The sequence below is a fragment of the Oryzias melastigma genome, linkage group LG15, assembly GCF_002922805.2.
Source record: "Oryzias melastigma strain HK-1 linkage group LG15, ASM292280v2, whole genome shotgun sequence".
Classification (NCBI taxonomy): domain Eukaryota; kingdom Metazoa; phylum Chordata; class Actinopteri; order Beloniformes; family Adrianichthyidae; genus Oryzias; species Oryzias melastigma.
In genome coordinates, this window is record NC_050526.1 from 8,501,588 (window position 1) to 8,513,975 (window position 12,388).

Genomic DNA, 12,388 nt, shown 5'->3' on the forward strand with positions numbered 1-12,388 from the left:
GCTCTCCCTGGAGTCAGGGCAAATTACCACTTCAAAAAGCCCAGGTTGTTCCCTGCAGGGTCGACCAGGCGTGCTCTCTGCCCCTCCCTCTGTCTCTCGCCCAGCTGCTTAGCAATGCTGATGAGGGCTCGGCCTCCCCAGGAGCCCGCCTGCCCCTCCACACTAACAGAACTGCAGGAAAAAGGGGAAAAGTTCCTCTTGATTTTTATAAATATCTTACTAGTTTTTAGCCGTTGACTTGAAATCATCAATTTCTATCAGATCCAGGAACTGAAGGGTGAAGGCAGAGGTCACCGGGACGGTCTACCAGTCCACTGAAGGGCCACACACCAAATTTAAACCCCTTCATGCCTGTCTTTACCTCCAAATGTATAAAAAAATATATCTATTCTCAGATGTTTTTTTTCAGTTCAAGGTGAAGATAAATTAAGTGGAATCCTGGTTTAATTGTATCTTGAAGAAGAAAACCAAAACTTCCAGAGGAAACCCATCAGGGCGACATGTAAGCTTGGCACAGAAAGGTATCCAGCTGGGATATGAACCAGGGCCATTAATATATGTAATATTTATCTTATATAACTACATACAGGACCCCACCTCGTCACTTTTTGACTTTTTGGGTTTCCCCATCTCATAGTTTTTTTACGTGTTGGCTGTTCCCATTAAATCACAGGTCCACAACCTCCTGGCTGTGAACAGGAACCTTTACTGCTCAAAGAACCACATGATCCAGTTTCTTATGGACTAAAATCTGACGAGAGCCACAAAGTCCCTACCTCAAAGTAGAAAAATACACGTTCTTTAAGTGTTTGTGGCCTAAAAACCATAAATGTATAAAATATGGCTTTAATCTCCACAGCTCAGTTTTTCATGATTAAATTGTCTTCTTTTAAAAGCGATACCACGTCTTGAGGGTTGTAGACCATTGATTTTACAAAAAATAAATAAATAAATAAAACAGCACATTAAAAAGCTACGGGTTGGGGACACCCAAAACTTCCAACAGTGACGAGGAGGGGTCCTTAACCAAACGTCACATGTGACGACTTGGGGATGAGAATGTGTTGACCTGATATACAAAAAAGCCCTTTGTGTGAATAAGAAACTAAAGCATGTGATTTATAAATGACTGTGGTAAAAAAAAAACCTTAACAAAGACAGAGTTTTGTTAACACAGTGAGGAGATGGATTCACGTTGACACAGGTCTGAGTAATGCGTCTGCTGTTCTGCTTTGAACATTTTTGCTCTGCTGGCTGAATGACTGATGCCTTTTACATGCATCTTCTCCTGTTCATCACAGGGAGTGCAAGAAGCCACACAGTAAGTTAAGCAGACATTACAGGGCCTGGCAGGAAGCTGACAGGGAATGAAAGCAAACGGTTGTGTGAGCTGACTGACCCTCTGGAGTCACAACGTGTCAACACAACTTGGCGTGATAAGGTTCTGCTGAAAGACTCGGCTTTGTGGAGTCACAGGTAATACAGAATTTAACAGTCAATCAAAGTGTAAAGGTCTGTTGAATGAAAAAATAAACTTTTATGTATCATTCATCCACGCTGCCTTGACTGTTTGACCCGGCTGCAACACAAGTCCATCTTTTGTTGGAAAAACAGAAAACAGCCTGCAGTCACTGAATGAATGTGATGTCACAGACTGAGCGTGGGGCTGAGGTGGAACACTGTCATGATTTTAGGCTGTTCTGCTGTCATTACATGTGATATTGCAAAGGATAAAACAGGTATCCAAATGAAAACATCTGATATGGAGGATGTTGTTTCCTGAGTGTCTGCGGTTTCCAGGTCCTGTTCATTGAGTCAGCAGCCGTTGTTCTGTAATCTGTCAGGTAAGGAGGGGGGAAGAAGTGGATCAAAACTGAGCATTCAGCAAAAGTTGGAGGAGTGTGTGTTGAAGCTCTTCTTAACACCAAGAAGCCAGTTGATTAAAGACCAGGAAAAATAATCTAACTTGTGAGTTATTCATATATTTTTGAGTTACTTTTTGGAGTGATGCTAAGTTTTGGGGCCTTGGTGGTTTCATTAAAACCCAATTTATGTTGCGTTTTTTCCTCCTAAGTTAAAAGAATTTAGACAAAATCTTAGTCTTTCTTTTAACCCTTTAACTCCGGAGCTCCATTGTTTATGTTCTTTGACTTACTGTAACTTTTAAATTCCAAACTTTTAAATTCTTAACCTGATCAAGTAGATTTATTGTGTTGATGGTTGAAAAGTTACAGTATGTTAAAGATTTTGTGTTTAAGCGTCACCAGCAATGCCTCAGGTCTTAAAGGGTTAACCTCATAGTTAGGTTACAAACTGGAGAGTTTTTAGTGTGAAAATCCCATAAACTCAGAATGGTTAGTATAAATGAGATGAAAGAGACCCCTATTTGAGCTGTGGTTCATTTTGGGGGAAAATGCTTCTCCAAAGGGTGGCACGGTGGTGTAGTGGTTAGCATGCTAACCTCACAGTGAGAGGGGCCTGGCTCATCCCATCTGGGCCTTTATGTGTGGAGTTTGCATATTCTCTTTGGTCATGTGAGTTTTCTCCAGCTTCCTCCCACAGTAACATCCTTCAAAGCTTAATTATTCAATGAATAGTCCGTAGGAGTGAGTTCATGTGCTCGTTTGTCTGTGTTGTCCTGCTGTAGGCTGGCAAACCATGCAGTAGTGGTGAGGGATTCTGCATTTTTGTATCGACCTGCTACTGAGTAATTATAACCCGATATTGCCAATACATCTAGAACAGGGGTCTCAAACTGGCGGCCATTTTTGGCCCCCAAGACAATATTTTACGCTCCCCGCGTTAATATGAAAGTTTAAAGGTAGTGCCTGTTTTGTAGTAATTAAATTTTGCTATGTGCGGAGCTAATGAGCTGATGAACCAACCAATCACAATGGGGTATATAGCTCTTGGGGGCGTGACATTGACCGGGCTTGAGACAGGGATACTTTTCAATCAATCAATCAATCAAATTTTATTTATAAAAAAGCGCTTCTCATACTTCGCGCAGCTCGAAGCGCTTTACATTAAAAACAAAAACATATACAAAAAGAAAACCTTCGCTCCCCCCTACCCCCCAACACATACAACTCATGATCCCACACACAATATTTATAAAAATGACTTATAAATGAGAATTGTAAAATAAACTTAAGGCTTGGCTCTGCTGTGAGGAAACAGTATTGAGGATTCTATCACACCAGGGACCAGATCAGTCAAAGGGCAGGAATACGGACACCCCCGTCCCCATATCCATCAGTTCCTTACTTTTTTTTTAGAAAGCTACTCTTCACACATAATTTTCTGAATAAATGCAGCCAATGCCATATGGGGTTCCATTTGTGCCAAAAATGTCAGAAAAGTCCTTAGCAACAGTTGCTAACGTCGTTAGCTCTTGTCGTTTCACATGACACAGAAGATATTGCTTAGTACATAGAAATAAAAAAGCGTTCAATAAATGTGTTCAGTAGACATAGTCAATGGACCAAAGACATAGATAGTGGATGCAAAAACATATTTTTGGCACGAATGGAACCCCATACAGCCCAATCTCAGCCAGACTCTGCCTTCAAGGACCCAAGGTATACTGAGTTTGAGAACCCTGATCCAGAACCAATATTAAAAAAAATAAAGTGGATGTGTCATTTAATTGTTAAATCTCAACTCATTTTCATGACCTTAGATGTTTTTTTTTCATGTTAACTTTCAATTATTTAAAAGTTAAAAACTCGGGGCAGAATCAGAAAAATGTTTAATATTGAAGAGACTATGCTTTAATATTAGTTAATAACTTTTTATGCAGAAAACTCTTAAATTAACAGCAAACACAAACAGTAAACATATTAAAACAAATAAGTGCTGTTGAGGGAAACATACAGTAAAGGAAACATGACATAAAAAAGTTATAAAACAAAACCAAGAGCTGGTGAAAATAGAATATGTATGAAAACAACTTAACCCCCAAAGGCTTCAATTACCACTAAAGTGTTGGTTACAAGTTATTGTTAAAGAGAAGATCGTGTCGAGAGTTTTTGCCTTTAACTTTCTCCAACTCACAGCCCTGCTTCTCAGCTGGCATGGATGTTTCAATCACTGTCGAGTATTTTGGGCAATTTTTTGATTATTTGTTTGATTAATCTCTCTGATCATTTGCCGTTCTTGTTTGTTTTATGTGCGAGTGCTGAAGAACATGAGCAGGAACTTACTTGTTTGATTTCAATGTGTGTGTAATGGTGCAATACCTAAGAAGGGGCGGGGTAACAATGTCTGTCTGCCTGGTATGTCCCGACACAGGAGCGGGGAGTCCGGCAGCCTGCAAACAGGTGTCAATTAAAAAAATCAGCACCACCAATATAGTATTGATTGGACAAGAATACTGACTTGGTATCAATACTAGTGATATCTGGATAGATCTGTACTCCACTCTCGTCCAGGGTTTGCCCCGCCTTCACCCACATGCCGGAGACGGGCCTCAGTGATCCTGTGACCCCGACAGGGATTATGTGCACTTGGAAAGTGAATGGATGGGAATCTAATACCAGCCCCCCCATAATGTTGTGGGCATTTTTCATGATTGCTGTGGCATAAAAAGCAACAACTTTTCTAAGGAATTGTGATCAAAGTTGCAATATTTTCCTAAAACAAATTTCAACCTAAACATTGAAAAAGAACAAACACATTTTAGAGTAGCATTTCTTTTACCCAGTTTATTAAAGTGAAATATTATGTACAATAAAAAAATAACATTGCTGAGTTTAACTAATAATAATTAATACTACTAATCAGTAAAAAAAAGAGAAATTTTAACTTTGTATAAAAAGGCTGAAACAATAAGTTATTTATTTCTTTATCTATTAATTTTACTTTAAATTTTATTTTAATTCATTCATCCTCTTGGCCACTCTGTCCCTTTCAGGGTCACAGGGGTGCTGGAGCCTAGCCTGGCTACTGATGGGTAAAGGTCAGATACACCCTGGACAGGTCGCCAGTCTGTCGCAGGGCCTCAATCACACATTGACGCCAACTCATTAAAGACGAACATCATGACCCAGAAATGTGCATTTCATTTGTTTTACAAAAATGTTCCAAATAATGGGAAGATGCACCTCGTCAATGATGTACTTAAAGAACGTGAGCAATTCCTCAATAATAGTGTTGAGAAGAGATCCAGTAAAAGTGGAGAAAAGTGCTTCAAGGCCACTGCAGAACAGCACAGTCATGATCTTTAGGCCCTTCGGCGGCGCTGCGGGAGAAACTGACATGCCACAGTGTTCAGTGCGTCCTCACAATCAAACTTTTGTTACACCAGAACAGCCATCTCATATGCTGTTACGTAAGCTGTAAATCAACAGTCTTCTGAGCACCAGCTCCTGTTGGACAGACAGTCTGTGGACACGTTCTGAGATGAGATGGACCCATAATTCTAAAAGAAAACAGATGTCAGGTTTATACTGAAAAGACATTCAAATCAGTCAGTGATGGAAGGAGTTTGCATCCGTGCACGTGGCATGAATCAGTGGTTCCAAACCTTTTTAAGACCACGACCACTTTAATGTCAAACAATATTGTCATGAACCGACCAGGATGAGGGAGAAATTAGTGTCTAATTGATGTAGCTTCCAGTAGCTTCAAAATCTTTTTTTTCTTCTAGAATGGTCTACATGGAATCTAATTTGAAGGACGCGCCATGTGAGGCGGGGCTTATGCTCAGGATCTGACAAGCACATGTCAGTCAAAGTACAGCTTCCATATGGCTGCAAAATCAGGCTAAAAAAAGAAAGAAAATCTTGGATTTCTGCTTCATTTTGGAAGCAGACACTAACTTTTTTTGAGTTATAATTGTGGACTACATTGGAAGAATTACTTTATTGAAAAAAAAGCCAGTATTCTGCTGGGTTTTTTTTTATGTTGCTTTGGTCTGGAAGTGTCTCTGAGCTGAAGAGAAAATGCTCCAGAGTGACAGAGCTGGTCTTAAAAAAAAACAGAGAGAAGCAAACGCAATGTTTCTAACAAGGAAAATTTGCCTTTTCTTTCAAAACTTGTTCAAAAACATAACAAGCTTTTTAGAAAATAATATATGTGTGAAAAATGTTCTTTCCATGAATGGTTTGAGGAGTGTCAGTTTTAAAAAAAAGTCATAATAAAATGTGATTAAAAGGTGTTTTAACTGAAGCAAAGGTCATCTGTCTTTTCATTAAATGTGAGCAAGGGGATTTTCTGTTTTTTGACTGATTTTATTACTGTTAGAAATTATTCTATTATTTAAAATCCAACTGAGATTTTCCAAAGTCAGAGACAAATGTCTCATATTGTGCAATATGTAATTTGGGAAAACCACATTTATGAGGAAAAAGTTGCTAAGAGGTCAACTTCATCCTGAGTCAGCACACTTCGTTTGTGTGAAACAGCGGGGTCATCAGGCTGTTTGTTTTCCAACAGCTTTGCTGTTTTGTCTTTCTGCATGAAGGTCTCACTCCGACGGAGATGAGATCTTTCTCTGCACACATGGGAGTGATGATCTGAGCATGGGAAAGCAGGCTGGTGGCCTTGCACGGTGGAGTCTCTTACCTCTGCTCCTCCTCCTCTCAGCTCCTTCTTTCCTCTGGTGTTGTGATAAGAAATGCCTGAAAGACCTTCCCTTCCACCGGTGGTGGGAACTCAGAGATAAGGCGGTGCTGTGGCAGCTTGCGGGCCTTCTCCAAGGAACAGGGAGTTCACAGGATCTACTGATAATGTTGGAAACCAAGGCTGAAGGTCACACCTCATGCAGTTGTAAAAATCTAATTGTTACTTCTGCATTCATCTATACACTATAAATATAGCACATTAGTCATTTAGAGTGAAGTTAAATCAAGAAAAAGCATCTTTAAAAAGTCTGGCATCAGAGTAATGATGGATGCTTGAAGAGTTTGATTAAAGTGAAGCAAACGGGTCAGAGTGACCCTGCTCAGAGCAAGCTGTCTCAACCTTGATTTACTTTTTAACTGTTCCTTCGGGTTTTTATACATAAAACATCTTCTGGGAGAGGAATGGTTCACTTTCAATATATTATCTCAACTCATAAGAGCAGTAAAAGAAATGACTCAACCAGAACAACTGGTGAGATTCTTCCAACAAAGATTTGATCTTCAATTGTAAAGAAAGTCGCTGACAGTTTATCAGAGTTCCTTTTTCTTACTTATTTTCCTTTTTTGGACTTGAAACTTACATTAAGCTTTTAAAAATATCACATTTTATTTTTATGAATTTAACACTTTATTTTGATTTTGCCTTGAAAACTGTTTTCAGTTTCTGATTTTAACCAAACCATTTTAATGAAAGCTTTTGTTTAGATTGCAGTCAGAGTGTTTAAACCTAGACACATATGATGTGATGGGTGATTGTACATGATCTGTTGTGTTTTTGTATTTTCTGGACTATAGAGCACACCTGTAAATAGCTGAATCCGCTCTGTTAAAAAAAAAAAAAAAAAAATCGTAGATGTAGAAGCTGCACCGGGCTGTAAGCCGCAGATATCGATGTGGAAAAATTCTACATTTGCTGCATGTATAGAAAGATTTTGTACTGTAAATGTTCCTGAACAGATTCCTTCTGAACAGTGCCACCTGCTCTCGGTGTTCACAGGACTGTGTTTATGCCCTCTGAAAGCTTTTCTTGATTTTTGACTTTGCATGAGCTCTTCCCTCTGCCACCTCCAACGTCTCACCATAGATTGATTGATGCTAAGCTTGTGTGCAGCAGCGCGGTTTCCTTCCTGGACAGCCAGCTCGACGGCCTTCAACTTTAAGCTTGCATCATACACACTTCTTCGTGTGGTTTCCATGATGAAGGGGTGAGGATTTGATTATAACTACCAGTTAGGAATTGGTCATGCCTGTTCTATCTGCTAAAGAAGAAGTAGCGTAGGCTATTCTTCTTTGCATTGATTTTTTTTTAAAGTTTTTTCTTATTTTTGATTCTAATTCTGGTTAGGGCGCTTCTAGCGGGGAAAAGAATCCACAGAATAGTCACACATTTGGATGAGCCGCATGATTCAAAACCTATGAAAAAGTAGCGGCTTGTAGTCCAGAGATCATGGGAAATTAAAGTTGCAAATCATAGAAATCACACAAAACCAGTGAAAACCTGGAGACTCTTCCTTCTGGTTTCAGAGCAGTGTGCACACAGCCTTGTTCCGCTTCTCTTTGCTTTTTTGTGGGGTTGTTGTCTGTGTTAAGGGGAGGGTAATGAGCTACCAATCAAAGGCCTGGGTTTGATCCATGCTTACCTTCCACTGAGGACAAACCTGCTTCTCCACTGAAAGTTGAGTGGCAACGGGAGCTGATTCTTGCAGAAAAAGAAACACATTAGCATGCCGGCAGCTTTTTTCTTCCTGGAGTTGCCATCACCTCTTCAGTTTGACAGAAAATGTGATTATCCCCCCTTCATGTGGCTTATGTGGGGAGAAGGTGTGAGTGTGCGAGGAGCTGCTTGTGGTCGTCTTTGTGCTCATCTCTCAGCTGGATGCGCGTCGCACATGCCTGACACTTTCTCTCATTACGACGTACACGGCTCCACGCTGGAGCCAGGTGTCGCTGGGGCTGTCACATGCGCGCCTTCGAACTCAGGGCCTCGTGCACGCCCACACACTCAGGTGAGGCCAGATGTGATATATTTATCAGCTTATCACCGCCATACAAAGGAGGTGTTAGATGTGGTTGAGAATGGAGAAACTCAGGCTCCTTTCTGCTAATAGCTGTCCAGACTGTGTGAAATATTGATATGATGAAGACAGGTGTGAAGAGGATGTTTGCTTTCTAGTCGAGCGCTTAAACAGCTGCTTTGAAGAGAAAAGGAGGGAGGTGAACTCACATGTTCATCCTCTGAGATGAGGCCATTGTTCAGATGGAGGACTCAGTCCTTGAAGCAGAAACGTTTGTTTTTCTTTCATAAAACTCTTTCATCCTTACTGATCTTTGTAGGTGTTAGGTCTCCTGCACCTGCAGCCTTTCATGCTAAGTCTTACCTGTCTCATAAGTCTGGGAAAAAGACAGGTTGAATTTTATGAATGCAATCAGAGCTGCTGATACAATTCCAAATGGTGTAGAACTTTGGATTTGTTTACCAGCTCAGGTCTGCAGCCTGAGCCCCCAGAGACACATGTGGCTCTTTGACCCTGCCATTATGATGAAAAAAAAAGTTTTTCGTGTTAAAAAGTTTCCTATTTTTCTGACTGTGAGGGGCATTCATTCAAACAAAACAGTCAAACTTTATTTCAGTCATTCACAAACAATTTGAAGATATATCACTCCACCAGGCTCGACTACGAGAAAAAATGAGAAAAAAAAGTTCAGCACACTGTCTTGTGGGGTCCAGATGACCCCTCTTTTAATGTAAACAAGCTAAAGAGAGCAGAAGGGTTACAGAAGCCTACTAACTACTTGCTTCTTGTCAGCAGAAACATGGGCTAATTTTTGGGTCATCAACTTAGCCATGATGGCGAAAACAAAAAAAGCTAGCAGAAGCGCCTGTCGACCATCACAGAAAAATGTGCGTTGGTGTGAACTGCAGGAGAACGGACACTGCGCGCTCCCCACTCCCCGCCTGCTTTGCAGCGCTTCCATGTCGAGTCTGAACTTAGTGTAATACAACATTTGCTGCATTGAGATGATCCTCTGTCTTTTATTTTGAAAAGGAGTCAAGTCAAAAGATAGCCGGTAGGATGCGGTGGTTAAGGTTTGACCAGCTCAGTGGCCTTGTGGAGGATTGTCTGCCCTGAGATTGGAAGGTTGTGGGTTCAAATCCCGGCCAAGTCATACCAAAGACCAAATAGGGCCCAGTGTCTCCCTGCTTGACACTCAGCATTAAGGGGTTGGATTGGGAGGTTAAACCACCAAATTGTTCCCAAGCGCGGCTGTGTCTGCAGCTCACTGCTCCCCCGGGGGATGGGTCAAATGCAGAGAAAAAATTTCACACATTCAGGTGTGGGACAAATAGTGGGACTTTAACTTTAGCCAATTTTACTTTAGAAAAATGTGTCATAGTGTTTATGTTTTATTCATACACAAAAACAATAATTTGTTGACTTTTCTCATAATAGTAAAAATAACATAAATACAAAAGGAGTGTCTTATTTTCGTAAGACATTGTGGTTCCTGCAAAGCTGTGGTTGGTGAGAAAGCGACCTGATTGGCTCTCGAAGGCAGCAGACCCCTGGTTTAGCTGTTTTTATGTAGACTCATTTTTAGCTGTTAACCCTTTAACACCTGGGTGTCACCGGTGATGCTTTAACACAAAATCTTTAACATACGGTAACTTTTCAACCGTTAACTCGATAATAATGTTGATTGTGTTTATGATTAAAAAATGACTTGGTTCAAACAGCCTCCTCCTTGTTTCTGTCTGTTTTACACACACGTCTGTTGAAACAGACAATTGTCTGTGTTTATAGTGATCAAATGAACAGAAGAGTTCTGTTATCATGTGAGTGGGTAGGATGTGATTTTAGTCATGTTCTCACATTACACAGAATTCATAAAAATATGCACTGTGCTGTATAATCTGAGCTCTTCCGGGATGCGCTGTGAATTAGCATGTTTTATAAATAGTTAAGGAGGATTAGGAGAGATTGGTTCATAATTGCCTGATAAAACAAAGCTCTGAGTGTCATTCTTCAAAAACCTTTTTATGCAGATGATTTGAAAGCGTCTTTCTTCACTCGTCCACAAGGAGACTAAATTATTTATATTCTCTGCTTAATTGGGCTCTCAAAAGCCTGTTGACCTCCTCAGGGTTTCGTTTAAAAATATGTGCATTGTCATCATTGGAAGGACGTATTTCAGCCTCTGCTATTGACATTCTTTTTAAAGCTACTTTTACCACTAAAACAGATTTAGTAATTAAAGTTATTCATTATTCCATAAACCGAAATAGACAGAGGTGCACTTTAGCTTGGACCCTTGAAAGGAAATATCCACTTCAAAATTCTCTGATTAAAATAATATCTGCTGAGATTTTTAAAAGGAAACTGAAAAGGACAGGTTTAGTGGAAACACTGTAAAGTGTCCACTCATGAAACCTTTCTAGACCTAAGAAGAACCACGAGAACCCAAACGTTTTTCAGAGCTCTGGCCCCTGTTCCAGCCCCCATGTTCAGCCTCGGGGCTTCTGTATTTATCCATCATTTCAACTTTATTTCATTACGTGTCCGTGCAACTCATTCTCATCCCAAGTCATCACATGCTGACGTTTGGTTAAGGACCCCTCCACGTCACTTTTTATGTTTTGGGTGTCCCCGACGCATCACTTGTTGACGTGCTGACTCTTCATAAAATCAAGGGTTCACAAACCTTGGGATACTGTACTGGATGCGGTACTGGATGCTGTAGACTTAGACTTAGACTTAGACTTAGACTTGGCCCTTTTGTGACACCTTTGGATAGAAAAGTTGTCTATGCTTGGTCTTCATTTTAATTCCAAAGTAAGGAGACAATTTAGAACAAAGGTATTGGAGAGATCTGTTTCAGTGTACGGTCTTAACATATGGAATAAACTGGATAAAGAAACTAAAAAGACAACAGCAACTTCTGCCTTTAGGAGTATCATTAAAAATGTGATGTTAAGTAAATATTATAGATAATATGCAGAAAAATTATCTCATAAAACATTAAGTAGTTAATGTCGTGTCCAGAACCTTGTGTAGGTAAATATGATAAAATAAGGGTTTTTTTCATAACTATTTATGTAAATTTATGTTTATATGTTCATTTAAAATGTAGGCTGGACTTAATATTTATGTAGATATGTTTTTTTTTCTTTGTTTGATGCATTGTATTGATTTAACAATGGGGCAGATAATATAAGTTTTCTTCTTTCTGCTCCTTTCCATTTATTAACTGTTATAATTTCGTTTTGTATTGTTTTGTTCTTATATATTGTTATTAAATAAAATAAAATAAAAGTTTCCTTTATTAGGGGAAACAGACAGAACCATACATGCTGACACGTCCGTGGTTCTACTGAGTCACATGATCAAAAAGCTGACATGCTAAAGGCTCTTTGCAGTGATGTGAAATGTCAAAAAACTCTTTATGACACACATTTTTAAAGTTTTCTGTGTTTTATGACTATGCTTTTCAACATGGCACTCAATGACTCCAAAGAGAACAAAACTATGAGTAAACTATGAGCGGAGTAAAACCTCCTTTTCCTCTCACTTCTATGGGATCCAGTTAGTCGTGACAGATTCATCACTGCTACTTTTAAGTTGCCCTTTCAGCCACCGGCTTTCCCCCTCATATATCTGCAGATGTCTCCGGCTGATTAACTTTAAAGTGCCTCATGCACAGATTCAATAAAGAGAATTTTTACAACAGATTACCTGAGTCTAAAAAGCTGCTGTATTAAGCAT